Here is a 16890-nt window from a genome sequence, read left to right on the forward strand (position 1 = left end):
AGCAATGCTGTATGGAATACTGGGATGGTAGATAAGGCTATCTAAATCCATAGATGGTAGTTTTGGCATAAACTTTGCCTGCAGGGAAGGCCAGTTCCCTGCCTAGTAGCTATTCCAGGATGACTAAAATGCTGCTCTTTCCATGATGAAAGTGGTCTAATGTGATCTAGCTACCACCTGGGTACCTGACCTGGGGGAATGGGGCCATATTGGAGACACCCATCAACTAAAGGGGCACTGACGCAAAATACCAGAAATCTATTGAATTTTATAAAGGGCTTTTATTTGGGGAAGGAGTTTAGTTACCAGGCCATAAAGCATAAGTTATTTCCCTCACCAAAGTCTATTTCCATGTGTTTGGGCAAGATGGCTGCTGATGTCTGCCAAGGTTGAGATTTCGTGGGTTTCTCTCTTCCCAGGTCTTGCTTCTCTCTAGGATCAGTTCCTCTGTTTTCTCCACAAGGTCAGCTGTAGAATATGAGGCTCTCTAGACTTTGTCTCTCTCCACATTTTCAGCTGTAGACTATTAGGTGAATGATTTTGTCTCTCTCCCTGGGGTTTCTGCTGTGTCCAAGGAGCCATCACAATTCCTCTGTGTTCTCCTGACTCAGGTCCTCTCTTCCCGAAACTTGCATTTCTTTCCTCTGTGAGCTTACTTCCTGGGGCTCCAGCTAAAGACCCCAGCATCAAACTCCAAATCAAAAATCCAACATCAAAATCTCCAGCTCTATCCTTTGCCATGTCTTTTATATGTGAATCCCCACCCTTTGGTGGGTGGGGACTCAATGCCTACTAACATGGCCCAATCATAATTCAATCACACCCAAGTATAGACCAGTTTACAAACATAATCCAATATCTATTTTTTGGAATTCATAACTGTATCAAACTGCTACACAATGTCAGTCTCCATTGCTGGAAAATTTCGCATTAACCTGTGGCTTTAACCAGGTCAGCCTTGGTGAGTGGAAGCCCATGTTACTGATCCAATTCATAATCTCCATCCGTGTCACTGGGGAAACATTGTTTATGATCTTATTGGACAATGATAGGAGTACCTGGGTGAGAGATGGACAGCTATCCACAGAATGGGATAATACTAATACAAAAAGAAAACCCTCATTTGCTAAGGTCAACCTTTGGTGACCATTCATATGGGTCAAAAACTTCTTTGTGGTTTTTGTCCATTCAGAGAAATTTATCCACCTGCTTTTTCCACAGATCAACTTGTCACAAATTTTACAATCATGTTCCTTCTAAGTTCCATACCATCCATCCAAATCACTGAATCAGTATATAGCTATGCCTCTGGTCATTTCTTCTTCTTTCAACCATCTGTACTATTTAACTAGTTGGGTCAAAAAAAAAGTCCGTTTATGATGGGAATCTTTGTCCATTTTAGTAATCCCAAGTATTTATTCTCTAATAAAGCCAATTAGGAGGCCAAAGTTGTTCTTCAAAAGGAGACTATTTATCTCCTGGATTATTGCCTTTTCAGTGGATTATAGGACTTTGTTCCAAAATTCTAGGGTCTGCACTGTGATTCAACTATTGGACCTCCCAAATACTCCAAACAAATTATTCATCTGCCACTGGTATTTCAAGAGCCATTAGATCTGCTGCAACATATGGCCCAAGTGACAGAACAGCTTGCATGGAAGACTGGACATGTTGCAGGCTACTCTTGTTCTAGAACCCATTCAAAACTAGCAGGAACAGCACACATAAAAAATTGCCTCCAAACTTCAAAGAGGCCAACTAGGTGTTGTGCTCCTTTTTGGGTATAGAAAGAGCCACATGCAACAACTTATCATTCACCTTAGAATGGATATCTTAGCATGTCATACACTACTGGACCCCTAGAAATTTCATTGAGCTGGAAGGCCCCTGATTTTTTTCAGATGTATATCCAACCCTCTTTCATGTACCAGTCTTACAAATAAGACTGGAGTACTTCCTGCTCACTAGGTCCAATCAGCATACTGTCAAAAATGTAATGGAACAGTATGATGTTCTGTGAAAGGGAAGTTGACCAAGAACCCTGCAGATCAACTTATGGCCTAAGACTAGGGAGTTCTTATACCTTGAGGTGTGATAGTGAGAGTGTATTGCTAGCTAAGCCACCTGAAAGCAGACTGCTTCTGATGCTCTTTACTAACTGATATTGAGAAAAAGAGCATTTTCCAGATCATATATGCCTATCCGGTACCAAGGAATGTATACTTTTCATAAGCAATGAAACAAAATCTAGAAGAGCAACAGCAATTGCATACACTCCCTGATTAAAATTCCAATGATCCATTATCATTCTCCAAGATCCATCTGTTTTCTGCACAGGCCAAATATGCAAACTGAATAATGATACAGTGTTATTCATTACTCCTGCACCCTTTGAGTATTTGATAATTAATTTCTGCAATCCCTCCATGGAAGCTATTGGTTTACTATTTTCCTAGAAAGAGGTAGCTCTGTGGTTTCCTTTTGTCCTTTTTTTACCATAATATTCTTCATTCCACAGGTCAGAGAAGCAATATCAGAATTCTTCCAGTTGCTATGTCTATTCCAGCTATGCATTTTGGAACTTGGTAATTAACTACAGGAAGCCTTCAGGGACCCACTGAACTAGACCTAAATTAAAAACAATTGTTCATCTGACCTCCATAAGCCTGATGGACCTCTGTCTGGTAGACCACAGTTTTGATTCTCCTGGATTATTGTCTTTTCAGATCCAGTGTATAGTGCTCTCACAAAAGTCTGATTATTTTTTTCCTCTGTGACTAGTTCAACCTGGTAAAATGCCATACATCCTTTGGGGAAGTCTGAAAACAAGATTAGCAGTAAAAATTTGTGGCATTATATCAGAGTCCTTCTTGAAGGGGATCCAGTCTCCTTTCAATCAATGGGTTCTGCACCTGTAAGCTGGCACAGGTCTGGGCATTTTTTAAGAGACCATGACTCTCTGATTTGGTGATTCAAGTAAACCTTCTCTTCACTTGTCCTAGAACACTTCCACTATACAGATCAAGTAAAAATTAGTAGACTACACAAATATTTTTCTTTTAGCGACACCATGATCAACTAGCCACAATAAGCCTCTGCAAGTCAGACTATTTGGACTACTGCTTTGAATCTGCTGTCCATTAAGGTACCCTTGCTTACATTGTCCTTACCAATTAGTTGCCACCATTTTGCCCTTGCTACACTGGGATCCAATTATCTAATTGCATTAATGGGTCCTTGTTTAGTAGCACCTGCTCCCATTGTAATTCTCTACCTACAGGGAAGAGTGACCACAGAGTTCTTCAAAGATGCTGGGGTGCTCTCACAAATTTACCTTCTCATTGTGAAAATCATTGTGAAAGTCATGTCCTCTGGATTCTCCCAAGTTGGATGGAGTGATTTATCATTATTAGTCCATCCTACAGAGCCAATCTCTATAAGGCTCTGGATACCTGACTCTACAGTGTATTAAGGCAGTTGTGGCATTTCAAATTCATTTAGTGCAGCCCACTTTTTGGAACATGTTTTTTACCAATCAAACAAACAAGCAAACTGTTAGAGCTCTTTCTAAACCCTCACACTATGATATTTAATATATGAGCCTATGTTAATAAATGTTCCTACCATTATTATCCCACACTTTTAATGTCCTTTCTAACACATATTCCCCAGATTTCTGTCTGTATCAATTGGAGAAATCATGCAGTTATTTTGGTGTGTATCACATTACTTCATGAGTCACATTTTGTACCTTACCTTTGGGGCTACTGGGACTTGAGTCTAACTATAGGTCTTAAAGAAAATAGAAGTGATGGGGATAGATCCCAATGAAAACCAGAAATATTTTGAGTGGACACTCCCTCAGTAGGGGCCAAGAATTTTGTAAAGGGATGCTAGATTAGCCTCCTGGTGTGGGTGGAAAGGCTGCTTCTATGGGAAAGAAGACTCAGCAGAACTGAAGGGTTCATAGTCCCCACCTACATCAGGATATTCCCATATGTCACCATACCAATTTTCAGAATCCTAATCCCACCTGTTCGGTGCTCTCACTTTACCAGCTTGTTGGGAATTCAGTTTATATTGCAATTAATACATTTTCAGGATAAGATTATGGCTTTAGTTTTCTGAAATCCCAACCCTGTTATTATAGGAGATAAAGGTTTCTTTCAAGGCAGACATAGAATAATCTCTTTGCTCATTTATATGTACATGAACTGGAAATTTAAAGTATTGAAACTCAGCCTATTATTTTCCTACTACATCAATTAGGGTTTTCTCAATAGGCATAATTAGGAGCAACAAGTCAATCACATTATATTTGCCAGTTTGATAAAAAATTTGCAAAGTAGCAATACCTATGCGACGGTTTGCTCGGTCGGTAGAGGTGGGGTCTGGCTGCAGACGAGGGGTGGGTCCAGCTCTGGATGAGGGGTCGGTCCCGCTTGGGACGAGGGGTCGGTCCCACTTGGGACGAGGGGTCAGTCCGGCAGCAGACGAGGGATCGGTCTCACAAGGGGTTGCGCGGTTCGGCTGACGGGGTTGCCCGGCGAAGCCGGCGACGAAGGGGTCACCCGGAGAAGCAGGCGATGAACTGGGGACAAGGGAGGCCAGGCCCTTGTCAGGGGCTCTCAGGACTGGAGGGCGCACGGCAGAAGAACTACCGCGGAGACAAGGTAAACACGCAAGTCCACTTTATTGAGGGAGAGGCAACAGTTTTATAGGGGCTGGGGAAGGCTGATTGGTCGAAGCCACGCCCTGTTCTGATTGGTTGCCAGAGAAAGGTCAGTGGGTGGTACTGGACGGGGGAGGGGTGGTGATTAGGGATTGGCTGTTGCTGTTGCTGGGGGAAGTGGCAGGGTTTAGTGATTGGTGGCTGCTGTTGCTGGGGTAGAGGGCAGACTTGAGTTTCCCACCCACGCCTGGCTGTTGCTGCTGTCGGGGGAGGGGAAAAGGGCAGACTGGATTTTTCCGCCCACGCCTGGCTGTTGCTGCTGTTGGGGGAGGGGAAAAGGGCAGACTGGAATTTTCCGCCCTGCGCCTGCGCAGGGAGAAAGAAGAAGAAGGGTGCCACCCCACAGGCATCGTGTGGCGCCATCTGGGAGGAGGGGCGGCCGCAGAAGCATGGCTGCCGAGAAGGGGAGACCCGAGGGCACTCTGCGCCCATGCCGAGCTTCCTTCAGAGGTGGCGGTGAGTCCGACCAGCCACCCTATTATGGGGGCAGCGGCTTGGCCTGCCGCGGCTGCTCCCCCGCCAGGCCAGCAAACCACACTTCAGCCCGAGGGGTGACCGCAGAAAACAAAAAAGATAAACAACCCATTTAAAAAATGGGAAAAGATTTAAACAGACACTTCTCCAAAGAAGAAATACAAATGGCTAAAAAGCACATGAAAAAATGCTCCAAATCTCTAGCTATCAGGGAAATGCAAATCAAAACTACAATGAGATACCATCTCACTCCAATAAGATTGGCAGCTATGAAAAACAGAAGAATACAAACACTGGAGAGGATGTGAAGAAAGGGGAACACTCATCCACTGCTGGTGGGAATGCAGGAGGATCCAACCATTCTGGAGGACAGTTTGGTGGTTTCTCAAAAAACTAACCATAGATTTGCCATATGACCCAGCAATACCACTGCTGGGTATATACCCATCAGAACTGAAAACAAGGACACAAACAGATATATGTACACCAATGTTCATAGCAGCATTGTTTACTATCGCCAAAAGTTGGAATCAATCCAATTGTCCATCAACCGACGAGTGGATCAATAAAATGTGGTACATACACACAATGGAATACTACTTGGCTGTTGGAACAAATACACTACAGTCACACATGATAACATGGATGAACCTTGAGAATCTTATGTTGAGTGAAGCAACCCAGGCATTGAAGGACAAATACTACATGACCTCAATGATATGACATAAGCAAACTGCCTCAGAGAGCTAGACACTGGAAAAGAGGCTTACAGGAAATTGGGGGGTGGAGGAAAGATGTGAGTTAACGTCTGGAGGGGTGGAATCTGTGATGAGCTGGCAGTAAGTATGAGCACAAAGAAGGGACAAAATGGGGGCAAGGGGTTACCTTCGGGTGGGGCTTTGTGGGTTTGAGGGGGGCTGGGGATGGGCAGAGGGGTAATATTGTCCAAAAATCGGGGGGAGGGAGGGGCAACATACGAACATGAGAGAGTGTCAGGTGTTAGTTGAGAACAAAATGTTGAGAAAATCATATCAAAGTATAAGTAGGAGGGTTACCTGTTTAGGATGCTCAGGGGGTATGGGCTGATGCGGGACGGACTCTGGGCGAATAGGTGAAGGCTCATTTTGCCAAGGTGGGTTGTACCATTGGGAAGAGACCCAAGAAGTGAGAGTTGGGGTGGACCCACATCCTGGGGAGGACTAATGCCATCAAATAGAGAGAACTGTGTCTCTAGTGAGAAAGGATGGCTCCCAGGGCATTAGGGCAGTTGAGAAAGTCAGGCCCTGAATACTGCTGCAAGTATCTCTGGACATGGCTTCTCAGGAAAGGGAGATTGGCTGGCGTTGTGGGCCCCAAGGGGAGGGGAAAATGGATGTGGAATGGATGGAAACAAGGTAAATATGGGGGCAAGAGAGGAGTTTTGTGAGAGTACACAAAGATGAATATAAAACATGTAATATTACTCCAAAAACATATAGGGGATGACAGACTAATAATGTAAACCATAAGGCAAAACATAGGATAACTAAAAAATTTTAAAAACTGTACAACCTAAAGTATGGACCACATAGTAAGCACAGATGTCATCTTGTTTGAAAGCTATTGTCTCGGAATCTGTACACCAGTTTCAGGAAATATGATATGAACAAGTTAAGAGATTATCGCTGTGGAAGGGAAAAGGTTTTATGGTGAATCTGGGGAAGTACTGTATATTGTATATATGAATTTCGGTGATCTAAGACTCTTGTGAAGCTGACATTATGCTGGGATTGACTTTACAGGAAGTTTTGGATCACAGAGTGGTTCAACAATGGCAGCGGAGGAATACTGATATAGGATGTTATTGACAGGATATATATGGTTGACAGGGAGTTATACAGGGCATATGCCCAGGGTATATAATAATGTCTAGATATACTCATAGTGGAAACAATTAAAAACAATAGCTGGGGGGGGTACTGGGCCCTTGGCTGGGGGGTCACTGTCATGGACCCTGGGGGAGCAGCGGCAGTCCCCCAGGGGCAACAGCAAGAACCAGGAAGGAAGGAGGGCCCAACAGTGGGCTCCTGATACTAATGGCTATGCTTTTGAGCCTATACACCTGCAATAAGAATAAGGCCTAGAGTAGCACTGTGCCTGGGAGTTTCCTCCTGACAGCCTTCATGTTACTCAAATGTGGCCACTCTCACAGCCAAACTCAGCATGTAAATGCAATGCAGTCCCCCCAGCGTGGGACATGACACCCGGGGATGAGCCTCCCTGGCACCGAGGGATCACTACCACATATCAGCTGAAGAAGCAACTAGAAAAGGACCTTGAATTAAAGGTTCAACACGGATCAGCAGAATATCCCTGTCTACATATAATAACAAGACTTCAAAATGCTGTTTGACCTAATGTAAGAGGGAAATGGAAAGGAGAAATGAGAATATAAGGCTATGAGTCTCTAAAAAAGAGTCTGGAGGTTGTCAGAAGGAATGCCCTTATGCACAACTGAGCAGAGTCTGAGAGACAGATAAAGTAGATACAACCCCAGGTATTGGTTCTTTTGAGGACTAAAGAGACCCACGGGTTCTATGATCATGGCAGATGGGGTTCACTACCATGGCAGATGGCCCTTCTTTGGAGCTGGTGTTTCTGCATGATGGAATTGAACTCAGAGGGGATCTCTTTTCACAAGACTTGCATGCTACTTTAATGGAATTGTAGTTGGTGCTGGGGTTTTAGATATATTTAGGGGATTTGAATCTCTGGACTGATAATATGACACCCAGGCCCAGAGCCTCAACAGACTTCAGCTCCTACACTTTGATTTATTGGACTTACCCCACTCAGCTAACATCGAGTTGAAGAAGGTCAATCACCACACCATGGAGCCTAGAGTGCCTACAACTGAAAGCAGGAGGATTGCATCCAGTATCCATGTGGAATCTAAGCCCCCACTTCACATAGATGTGCAATGGACACAACCAATCCAATGTCCACAGAGAAAATGTGGAATGGGTGTGGGAAGGGTAGCCATGGTGGCTGCTGGGTTTGGGGAATGGGAGGAAGAGATGAGATGTGGAGGCGCTTTCGGGACGAGGAGATGTCCTGGGTGGTGCTTCATGGACAATTACGGGACATTGTAGATCCCCCCAGGGCCCACTGGATGGAACATGGGAGAGTGTGGGCTATGATGTGGTCCATTGACTAGGGGTGCAGTGATACTCAGAGATGTACCTACCAGGTGCAATGCATGTGTCACGATGATGGGAGAGAGTGTTGCTGTGGGGAGAGTGGGGGGTGGGGGAGGTGGGGTTGAATGGGACTTCATATTTTTTTAATGTAATTTTTAAAAATAAATAAATAATTAAAAAAAAAAAAGAGGGGTCTTAGATTCCACATGGATGCTGGATGCAATCCTCCTGCTTTCAGTTGTAGGCACTCTTGGCTCCATGGTGTGGTGTTTGACCTTCTTCAACTCCATGTTAGCTGAGTGGGGTAAGTCCAATAAACCAGAGTGCAGGAGCTAAAACCTGTTGAAGCTCAGGGCCTGGCTATCACGTGGTCAGTCCAGAGATTCAGGTCCCCTGGGTATATATTAAACCCCAGCACCAACTACAGTTCTGGTAAAAGTAACAGGACAGTCTTGTGAACAAAGATCACATCTGAGTCCAGCTCCATCACACAGAAACACAAACTCCAAAGTAGGGCCAACTGTCATGGCACTGAACTCGATCTGCCATGACCATAGAACCTATGGGTCTCTGTAGCCCTCAGAAGAACCAATACCTGGGGTTGTATCTACTTTATCTGTCTCTGGGACTCTGGTCAGTTGTGCATAAGGGCAACCCCTCTGATAACCTCCCGGCTCTTTTTGGAGACTCATAGCCATATAAACTCATTTGTCATTTCCATTTCCTCCTTTGATTCAGGTCAAAAAGCATTTTTAACTTCTGGTATTATATGTAGATTGAGATATTCTGCTGGTCTGAGTTGACCCTTTTATTCAAGGTCATTTTCTTGTTACATCTTAAGCTGGTACTTGGTAGTAATCCCTGGGAGTCATGTCCCACACTGGGGGGAAGGCAACACATTTACATGCTGAGTTTGGCTTCGAGACTGGCCACATTTGAGGAACATGGAGGCTCTCAGGAGGTAACTCTTAGGCACCCTGCAGCTCTAGGCCTTTTTCTTCTTTCATGTGCACAGGCTCACAAACATAGTCATTAGTATCAAGGGCTCATTGTTGGACCTTCCTTCTTATTTGGTCTTTGCCGTTGCACTTGGGGGATTGTTGCTGTTCCTTTAGGGACTGTGATGGAGCTCCCCTGGCTAGGAAGTCAGTACTTCCTCAGTTGTTATTTTTAGTTGTAACCCCTATGAAAATATCCGAACATTTTTATGTACCCTGGATATATGCCCTATAGAGCTCTCTGCCAACCATGTGAAAATGACAGGTATCTTAAATGACATGCTCTTAGGTATAAAACTATAAAAATAATCAAGGAAACATATGATTATCTAAATGTTAGGAAATGGATTCCCCTGAGGGAAGGAGATATGATCAGTAAGGATCAAATTAACAAAATGTGCTCTTTAATAATATGAATGGTTCTATGGATTATGTTTGATTGTTTTTATTTTAGGTATAAATGTACGTCTTACACAGATTTTGTGTTTATGATATATTTCATATTTTTAGAAAGCTTGTGGCAAGTAAATTGACTTACTCAACTCAATGCTCAAATTGACAGCATGTAATAGAAATAGAAAGCTTACATCTTTTTATATCAAAATTAAAATTTGTGTCTCTGACATCAGAATTAAAAATCAAAGTGTATACCATTCTGTACACTCTGCTTCATTATTATATAGAGTATGTACTCAGGAACGTCTCTTGGAAGTGTTACAGGAAAAGGCAACAGGAATTGATATGAGAAAAAAAGATAAAGCAATTAGGGACTGAGGAAGAGATCAGAAGAGACTTACTTTTCACTTGATATCACGTCATACTGTTTAGAATTTTTTAATTAGTTTTTATAATTTTAGAATTATTTAAAAACTAAATTCACTAAAAGTTTAAAATTTCAGAGATGAGAAGAATAGTCCATTATTCTTTATAATGGACCTTTTTCTGTAAGAATTCAGGGAGGAGATTGTCATTGAGAGTATGGTCTACAAAACCTCAGAAAATAAGTAAATACAAAGGGAGATTATCCATTCAGTCTGGTTGGTGGACACTTCTAGCTCAGAGCTCTCATCTACATCCTGGAAAATAGAGCCTACAGATTCAGATATAGAAGATCACATAATACAACTCCTTTATTTTAGAAATGAAGAAAATGAGACGTCATTTCACCAAGGCTACAGATTAAATTACAGAGATAGGGCTGGAACGCAAACCTTGTCCAATTCTCTCTCCATTCACTTAATCTTCTCCTGATGTTGTGGAAGAAGGAGGAAAGTATTGGGACTGCACAATGAGACATGCATGCGTAGGAAATGTTAGCGAAATCAGTGTGCCCAAGGATGTGTTGAATTGCTTACAAAGCAGAACACATGTGAGGATGATACAGAGGCCTCCTGAGGCCCCCAGCGCTGCTCCTCACCTGCATGTTCTCTTTGATCTGCTTCTCATTGAACTCTTGCCCAGGACCACGACCCCACGCTGGATCTGGTAGCGAAGGGCAATCAGGGCTGGGGTTCACTTGTGCTTTTTTGCTATATCACAAAGAACTGGATTATCCAAGAGAACAGGTGAGTTCTGGTCCACCCTGGAAGAAATTCAGAGAGACTGAATATATGTTGCCAGGCAATCAATTTTTTACAATGCTCCTAACTGAATAAGGTGATCTGTATTAGAGCAATAGTTATCAAAATATGGTCCCTAGAGGAGCAAAACTATACAAACTGGGAAATTATTAGAAAGGCAAATTCTAGAGCTTCATTCCAGATTTATTGAATTAGAGCCCCAGATGTGGAGTCCAGCAATCTGTGTTTTATCATGTCCTCCAGGGTCTGGTTTTGTTTTTTATACACTTTTTTTTATTGATTGAAATATATCACTCATATGTACATACATAAACAAATGTATAATAGTTGTGAACTTACAAAACAAACATATATAACATCAAACAAACATATATAACATCTCACCCTACCACCAATAACTTGCATTGTTTTTAAACCTTTTTGATTAATGATTAAAGAGCATTGTCAAAATATTACTACTAAACAAAGTAGTTTTTCCCTAACCAATCCTATTATTATTATCTTTATATCATTTATATATGAACATGCATAAACAATTAAGTGTGTAGTAAAAGTTGTGAACTTACAAGGCAAACATGCATAACATCATACAGGGGTCCCATACATCAACCCTCCACCAACACCTTGCATTGTCATGAGACATTTGTTATAAACTATGAAAGAACGCTGTCAAAATCTTACTACTAATCATAGTTCTCTTCTTACATTTGGTGTGTTTTTCCCCCAACTCACTCTTTATTATTTTGTAAATATATTTTTTATGACAGAAGTTGTAAACTTATAAAACAACAGTGCACATGTGCAGAATTCCCAAACAACACCCCTTCATCAACACACCACAATGTGGTCTGTCATTTGCTGCAGATAAAATAATATCATCTGATTATTGCCATGTCCATAGCATACATTTGGCTCACATTTTCCATACTGCCTCAGTATCAACACAGTACATCTTTTGCATAGATGCAAGAATATTATATTATTACTACTAACCACAGTTCCTAGGACACTTCAGCTGTAATTTCCCATGCTTCTCCACATTACCAACACCCTGCAGTAGTCAAAGACATTTGTACTAGCTAACAAAGGACACTCTTGCATCTGTACCATCAACCACAATTCTCACCCACCTCTTGGTTTATTGTGCTATCCAGTTCTTAGATTATTCTCAAACATTCTGTCAATTGGCATTTGCATAACTAGCTACCATTTTCAGTCACATCCCCATTTATAAACTAGCTCTTACTCACTGTGTGTTACCATCCACTCTATACATTTCCACACTTTTACAGTAATGCTAATTAAAACTCCTACATACATTAAACATCAGTAGTCCACTCAGTCCTTCTCTTATCTCCTTTAAGAATCCACCACCAATCATCAGGTCTTGATGATATTTTCCAATAATTTCTTCTAGAAGTTTCATGGCTCTTCCTTTTATTTTTAGTTTTTGATCCATTTTGAATTAGTTTTTGGATAAGGTGTGAGATAGGGGTCCTCTTTCCTTCTTTAAGGTATGGATGTCCAATTCTTTCAGCACTATTTGCTGAATGGATTGTTCTGCCTTAGCTGTGTGAGTTTGACAGGCTAGTCAAAACTCACTTGACCATACATGCGAGGGTCTGTTTCTGAACCATCAATTTAGTTCCATTGATTTATTGTGTCTATCTTTTGCCAGTACCATGTTGTTTTTACCACTATAGGTAGGTATTATGATTTAAAGTCTGGAAATGAGGGTTTACTTTTCCTTTTATGATGTTTCTGGCTCTTCTGGACTCCTTACCCTTCCGAATAAATTTAATGATTGTGTTTTCAATTTTTTCTTTAATGCTCGTGGAATTTTTATTGGGATTGCATTAAATCTGTATATCAATTTGAGTAGAATTGGCATCTTAGTGATATTTAGTCTTCCAATCCATAAGCATGGAATGTTCTTCCAGTTATTTAGGGCTTTTTTGATTTGTTTTAATATTGAGTTGCAGTTTTCTGAATACAAGTGCTTTACATCATTGGTTAAGATTATTCCTGACTGCTTGAGTTTTATGTGTCATATTTTATTTTCACCACTCTTTTGACACTTTTAGTTACTTTTATCAATATAGTCTTCATTTCTAGACTCTCTTCCAGACCTCTCTCTCCTGTCTTTTCTTTTTGGACTCTAGCACACCCTTTAGTATTTCCTGAAAATCTGGTCTCTTGCTTAGAAATTCTCTCAGTTTCTGTTTATCTGTGAATATTCTAATTTTGCCCTCATTTTTGAAAGACAGTCTTGCTGGATATCAGATTCTTGGCTGGAAGTTTTTCTCTCATAGTATCTTAAATATATCAGACCACTGTCTTCTTGCCTCCATGGTTTCTGGTGAGAAATCTGGACTTAATCTTATTGGATATCCCTTATATGTTATGCATTGCTTTTCTCTTGCTGCTCTCAGAATTCTCTCTTTGTCTTTGGCCTTTGACATTCTGATGAGTATGTGTCTCAGAGTTGGTTTATTTGAAATTTTTCAGATGGGAGTATGTTGTGCTTCTTGGACAGGGATTTCTATGTCCTTCTGGGACACCCATGACATGTATGTTTGCATGCCTTTTGCTTTCATTTAGTTCCCTGAGACCTTGTTCAATTTTTTTCCATTCTTTTCTTCATCTGTTCTTTCGTATGTTCACTTTCAGAGGCCATTTCTTCAAGCTCACCAGTCCTTTCTTCTACCTCCTCAAATCTACTATTATATGGTTCCAATGTTTTTTCTTTTCATTTATTGCACCTTTCATCCCCATAAGATCTGCTATTTTTCTATGTATGCTTTCAAATTCTTCCTTTTTACTCTTCCAATGTCTTCTTAATATCCTTAATCTCTTTAGCCATCTCATTGAATTTATTAAGGAGATTTGTTTGAGCATCTATAATTAGTTGTCTCAACTCCTTTACGTCATCTGGAAGCTTATCTTATTCCTTTAACTGGGCCATGGCTCCCTGTTCCTTATCATTTTTTGTTGGCGTCTTCCCCGCTGGCTTCCTAGAGCATTTATTCTGGGTGCAGTTTTTCTCTCTAGTTTAGGGATTCCTATAATTTCTCCTTTGCTGGTTATGCAGTAGGAGCCAAGCATGTAGTTGGTGCTGTAAGCTGTGGAGGCTCAAGTTGCCCTCCTCACCAGGAACCAATGAAGCTTCTTCCAACTGTCTCCTTTGCCAGAGGTAGTGACAGAGTCACAGCTTTGTGGAATAATTCACATGCAGGCCTAGAATGTAGATGCCCAGAGAGACTGATAGAGCTTCACATCCCTTTTTCCCCTACCTGGGGCAGGGATGGGGCTGCAGGTGTGGGCAGCAGTCTATGCAGTATGGGTCCTAAGATGACCACAGTTACCCTGGAGACTTCTGATTTTCAGTCTATGCCAGCCAAAGTTCCCTGCGGTTACCTGTGTAGGCTGGTGCAGGGCTCCTCAGCCTCCTCCCTGCCAGAGGCGGGACTGAAGCCTAGGCTTAGGGCTGCAGTCTGATCTGCGTGAAAGAAACTGTCAGCCTGGCTTCCCCTCAGGCTGGGGGCAGAATCAGAATGGTGGTTACTGGCCTCTTTCAGACTTGGGCTGGTTCTCACCCCAGTTTTTCCCAGGGTTATCTCTGAGCCAGCCATGTCTCCCAATCAGTAGCTGAAATCAGCAGCCAATCGTCTCCTCCTCACCTATCGCTCATCTAGGGTTTTTTAAGTGTTTCACTTTGTGAAAAATGGTTCTAGGCCCATCAATTTTCTTTTCTACTTCTCTTTGTTTATATTCTTCTCTTCGTATAACCCTAGAAGCAGGACAAGAAACTGCATAGAAGAAAGAGAATACTTGGGTCACTTTCATTTTAACTTTTCTAACATGATGTTGAAATCATGTAGGCTATAAATGAGAACTATTCATTATCATTAAGTATAATGTGCAATATTTCAATAGAAATTTATGAAATATTTTCAAATAGTTTTTTCTAGCCTCATATAGCTGGGAGTTACATAATATCATTATTATTTAGAGATAAAGTGATGCTTATAAAAGATGTTACTTGAACAGTGTTAATCAGCCAAAAAGTAGCAAAATTATGCCTTAAGCTTATGCCTTTGCTATTACTTTTATGTATTATTAAACAAACTATGTACAATATACATACACACAATGTAAAAGCAATGGGCTGGATTTGGGTTTTAAAGGAGTGTTTCTGAAGTCCCTATTGAACATTTAAACAAACACTTGAGAGCTATATACAGGAAACAGAGCTTGGTATAATTGAAAATGTTTCACCTATAATGGAATTTTAGGTAAATCCCCTATTCTCATTACCATTTTTCATCTCATTGGGATCCTAGAGCACTATAGGCAACAAGCACAATATCTTTTGACTTGCAGAAGTCCAACAGTTTTCTCTGGTTGAGATAAGGATGACATTCTACCTGTGGAATGCCAAGACAGAAATGTGTTAGCATATATGAAAAAAAATCACATTAAAATGTGAAAGAAAGGGTAAAAGTCAAAGAAGGCAACCCCCTTCATGTTAAACATGAACAGAAATTAATAAGAAGAACTAATGAATTGAACAAAGGTAAAATTTCTATCACGTTCCACTGGAAAGTCAACACTGTGATGTTCCAGAGAAAAAGCAACTCCATTGACCAGATCTTTCTTCTAAATGTCATTGCCTTCCACAAGGAAAAATGGCTTGTCCTGGATATGAGGTAGGGAAAGAATCATTTGGGCTATGGAAATCAAATTGTTACAGAAAGGAAGAAATCAGTCAATGACTTAAAAGGGCATGTGAAAAAGACAAGTAAACCATTTTGGGAGTGGAAGCTCATTGGCCACATTTGGATAGATATGATCATCAAATGGAATTTTCTCCTTTTTTTTTTTTAGGAGGTACCAGGGATTGAACCTGAGACCTCTTACATGGGAAGCAGGCATTCAAACCACTGAGTTATACCTGCTCCCAATAGTTGGGTTTTTTTTTTTTAGGCTTAAACCACTGAACTCAAATGTATTTTGAATACCACATTTCTTAACACATTGAACCAGTAGATATATCCATGAGTCCATCATGATGAGAGACAGAATCATTACCATTGAACATGATTATTACAATACTCCTCATATATTTATAATTAAAGGAAAAGAGATAAGTATTTACCTTATCTAATAATTATAATTTTGACTTATTCTGAGTTGATGAACAAAATTTTCAATGTAGAAAAATCTAAGCTAAGAAAATTATAAACAGTGATTGTATTAGCCAAAGGAGTGCTGATATAAAATACCAGAAATTGGTTGGTTTTTATACAGGGTATTTATTTGGAGGGGGCGCTTAGAGATACCAGGCCATAAAGCACAAATTATTTCCCTCACCAAAGTCTATTTGTACATGTTGGAGTAAGATAGTTGCCAACATATGTGAGGGTTCTGGCTTCCTGGGTTCCTCCCTTCCAGAGTTTGCTTCTCTCTAGCTTCAGGGTTCCTCTCTTCCCAGGGCTTGCTTCTTTTTCCTCTGTGAGCTTACTCCTCAGGGCTCCAGCTTAAGGCTTCTGCATCAAACTCCAACATCAAAACTCCAACATCAAAACCCCCAACTCTGTCCTTTGCCATGACCACCAAGCGGTGGGGACTCAACTCCTTAAAGACATGGCCCAATTAAAGAACTAATCATAACTTAATCATGCCCAGGTAATGACCAGATTACAAGCATAATCCAATACCTATTTTCAGAATTCATAACCATATCAAACTGCTACAGTGATAAAAATTGGAAATTATTATTATTATACTCCAATCAAATAATGATTTCAGGCAAAAATCTTATGTGGATATCAACCATTAGGTCAAATTACCACCCATTATATTACTTGGCAATTGCAAAGGGAAAAACATATGTAATAGAGTAGCTCTGGCTCCCAGGTAATCCA

At 41.0% G+C, this 16890-nt stretch overlaps 1 pseudogene; it reads right to left on the minus strand.

The window, feature by feature from the left end:
* Window positions 1-10366: 10366 nt before the first annotated feature.
* LOC101439143 (aldo-keto reductase family 1 member C1-like) overlaps window positions 10367-16890 on the minus strand; it is a 31849-nt pseudogene continuing 25325 nt past the window's right edge.

Source organism: Dasypus novemcinctus, chromosome 20 (genome assembly GCF_030445035.2).
Source record: "Dasypus novemcinctus isolate mDasNov1 chromosome 20, mDasNov1.1.hap2, whole genome shotgun sequence".
In the NCBI taxonomy this organism is placed as follows: domain Eukaryota; kingdom Metazoa; phylum Chordata; class Mammalia; order Cingulata; family Dasypodidae; genus Dasypus; species Dasypus novemcinctus.